The sequence below is a fragment of the Hylobates moloch genome, unplaced genomic scaffold (assembly GCF_009828535.3).
Source record: "Hylobates moloch isolate HMO894 unplaced genomic scaffold, HMol_V3 SCAFFOLD_3, whole genome shotgun sequence".
In the NCBI taxonomy this organism is placed as follows: domain Eukaryota; kingdom Metazoa; phylum Chordata; class Mammalia; order Primates; family Hylobatidae; genus Hylobates; species Hylobates moloch.
In genome coordinates, this window is record NW_026652278.1 from 39,807,062 (window position 1) to 39,810,702 (window position 3,641).

Below are 3,641 nucleotides of genomic sequence, written 5' to 3' on the forward strand. Positions count from 1 at the left end.
AGGCTGAGGTGGGTGGATCACGAGGTCAGGAGATCGAGACCATCCTGGCTAACGGAGTGAAACCCCGTCTCTACTAAATATACAAAAAAATTAGCTGGGCATGGTGGTGGGCACCTGTAGTCCCAGCTACTCAGAAGGCTGAGGCAGGAGAATGGCATGAACCCGGGAGGTGGAGCTTGCAGTGAGCTGAGATGGTGCCACTGCACTCCAGCCTGGGCGACACAGCAAGAGTCTGTCTCAAGAATAAATAAATAATAATAATAATAATAATAATAAAGAAATTTCTTCTGCCATATTCCCTGGGATATCAGCCTTAAGTTCAAACTTCTACAGATCTCTGCAGCCTGGACATAATGTAGCCAAGTTCTTTGCTAAGGCATAACACTGGTGACCTTTACCCCTGTTCTCAATAACTCCCTCATTTCCATCTGAGCCTGGCCTTCACTGTCCATATTTCTATCACCATTTTGGTCACAACCATTTAACCAGTCTCTGAGAAGTCCCAAACTTTCCCTCATCTCACTGTCTTCTTCTGAGCCCTCTAAACTCTTCCAACTTCTGCTCTTTACCCAGGTCCAAAGCCTGCTTCCACATTTTCAAATATCTTTATAGCAACACCCTACTTCTCGGTACCAATTTTCTGTATTAGTCCATTTTGCATTGCTAGAAAGAAGTACCTGAGGCTGGATAATTTATAAAGAAAAGAAGTTTGTTTGGCTCGCGGTTCTGCAGACTGTACATGAAGCATGGTGCTACTAGCATCTGCTTCCAATGAGTTCTCAGGAAGCTTACAATCATGGCAGAAGGGAAGGAGAACCAGCATGTTACATGGGAAGAGAGGGAGAGGGGGGGGGGGGGGGGAGGTGCCAGGCTCTTTTAAACAACCAGATCTCTTGTGAATGTGTTACCATGGGGAGGGCACCAAGCCATTCATGAGGGATCCGCCCTCATGTCCCAAACACCTCCCTCTAGGCCCCACCTCCATCAGACATCACGTTTCTTTTTTTTTTTTTATTGTACTTTAAGTTTTAGGGTACATGTGCACAATGTGCAGGTTTGTTACATATGTATCCATGTGCCATCTTGGTGTGCTGCATCCATTAACTCGTCATTTAGCATTAGGTGTATCTCCTAATGCTATCCGTCCCCACTCCCCCAACCCCACAACAGTCCCCGGAGTGTGATGTTCCCCTTCCTGTGTCCATGTGTTCTCATTGTTCAATTCCCACCTATGAGTGAGAACATGCAGTGTTTGGTTTTTTGACCTTGCGATAGTTTACTGAGAATGATGATTTCCAGTTTCATCCATGTCCCTACAAAGGACATGAACTCATCACTTCTTATGGCTGTATAGTATTCCATGGTGTATATATGCCACATTTTCTTAATCCAGTCTATCGTTGTTGGACATTTGGGTTGGTTCCAAGTCTTTGTTATTGTGAATAGTGCCGCAATAAACATACGTGTGCATGTGTCTTTATAGCAGCATGATTTATAGTCCTTTGGGTATATACCCAGTAATGGGATGGCTGGGTCAAATGGTATTTCTAGTTGTAGATCCCTGAGGAATCGCCACACTGACTTCCACAATGGTTGAACTAGTTTACAGTCCCACCAACAGTGTAAAATTTTTCCTATTTTTCCACATCCTCTCCAGCACCTGTTGTTTCCTGACTTTTTAATGATGGCCATTCTAACTGGTATGAGATGGTATCTCATTGTGGTTTTGATTTACATTTCTCGGATGGCCAGTGATGATGAGCATTTTTGCATGTGTTTTTTGGCTGCATAAATGTCTTCTTTTGAGAAGTGTCTGTTCATATCCTTCATCCACTTTTTGATGGGGTTGTTTGTTTTTTCTTGTAACTTTGTTGAGTTCATTGTAGATTCTGGATATTAGCACTTTGTCAGATGAGTAGGTTGCGAAAATTTTCTCCCATTTTGTAGGTTACCTGTTCACTCTGATGGTAGTTTCTTTTGCTGTGCAGAAGCTCTTTAGTTTAATTAGATCCCATTTGTCAATTTTGGCTTTTGTTGCCATTGCTTTTGGTGTTTTAGACATGAAGTCCTTGCCCATGCCTATGTCCTGAATGATAATGCCTAGGTTTTCTTACAGGGTTTTTATGGTTTTAGGTCTAACATGTAAGTCTTTAATCCATCTTGAATTAATTTTTGTATAAAGTGTAAGGAAGGGATCCAGTTTCAGCTTTCTACATATGGCTAGCCAGTTTTCCCAGCACCATTTATTAAATAGGGAATCCTTTCCCTATTTCTTGTTTTTGTCAGGTTTGTCAAAGATCAGATAGTTGTAGATATGTGGAGTTATTTCTGAGGGCTCTGTTCTGTTCCATTGATCTATGTCTCTGTTGTGGTACCAGTACCATGCTGTTTTGGTTACTGTAGCCTTGTAGTATAGTTTGAAGTCAGGTAGCGTGATGCCTCCAGCTTTGTTCTTTTGGCTTAGGATTGACTTGGCGATGCAGGCTGTTTTATGGTTCCATATGAACTTTAAAGTAGTTTTTTCCAATTCTGTGAAGAAAGTCATTGGTAGCTTGATGGGGATGGCATTGAATCTATAAATTACCTTGGGCAGTATGGCCATTTTCACGATATTGATTCTTCCAACCCATGAGCATGGAATGTTCTTCCATTTGTTTGTATCCTCTTTTATTTCATTGATCAGTGGTTTGTAGTTCTCCTTGAAGAGGTCCTTCACGTCCCTTGTAAGTTGAATTCCTAGGTATTTTATTCTCTTTGAAGCAATTGTGAATGGGAGTTCACTCATGATTTGGCTCTCTGTTTGTCTGTTATTGGTGTATAAGAATGCTTGTGATTTTTGTACATTGATTTTGTATCCTGCGACTTTGCTGAAGTTGCTTATCAGCTTAAGGAGATTTTGGGCTGAGACAATGGGGTTTTCTAGATATACAATCATGTCATCTGCAAACAGGGACAATTTGACTTCCTCTTTTCCTAATTGAATACCCTTTATTTCCTTCTCCTGCCTAATTGCCCTGGCCAGAACTTCCAACACTATGTTAAAAATAGGGAACGCTTCATGAATTTGCGTGCCATCCTTGCTCAGGGGCCATGCTAATCTTCTCTGTATCGTTCCAATTTTAGTATATGTGCTGCCGAAGCGAGCACCAGACATCACATTTCAACATGAGATTTGGAAGAAGGCATAAATATCCAAACTATCAGGAGGCCAGAAGCCAGGCTACCTGGACTTGTATGCTGCACCATCTCTTGGTAGCTATCTAACCTAAGCAAATGATTTATCTTCTCTTTAGTGTGGCAGGTGCCAATCTCTGGCTGACCCAATGGTCATTCCCATTCCCTTCCCCCTTACTGCCTTCTACTTTAGAGTTTGGAAAGGTTAAATACCCACTTTCCCATGCCCCTTTGCAGTCAGGAGTGGCCAAGTGACACAGTTCTTGCCAATAGAACATAAGTAGAAGTTAATGGGAGAGTTTCTGGGAATGCTTTTACTTTTCTAATAAAAGGGCAGATGAACAGATATGATCCCTGGAATTGGGATAATCCTCTTACGACCATGAAGGAAAGACCTTGACAATATCTGAGACACTGGCCCTGGCATCACTGAGCCATGAGCCAGTGCCAGCAGCCACCTACCTCTG

General features: G+C 42.2%; 1 non-coding gene across 1 annotated transcript; it reads right to left on the minus strand.

The window, feature by feature from the left end:
- Window positions 1-3,040: 3,040 nt before the first annotated feature.
- On the minus strand, window positions 3,041-3,147 carry LOC116466096 (U6 spliceosomal RNA). The gene has a single exon (XR_004247352.1). It is a non-coding gene; the product is annotated as a U6 spliceosomal RNA (small nuclear RNA).
- Between the last annotated feature and the right edge of the window lie 494 nt (window positions 3,148-3,641).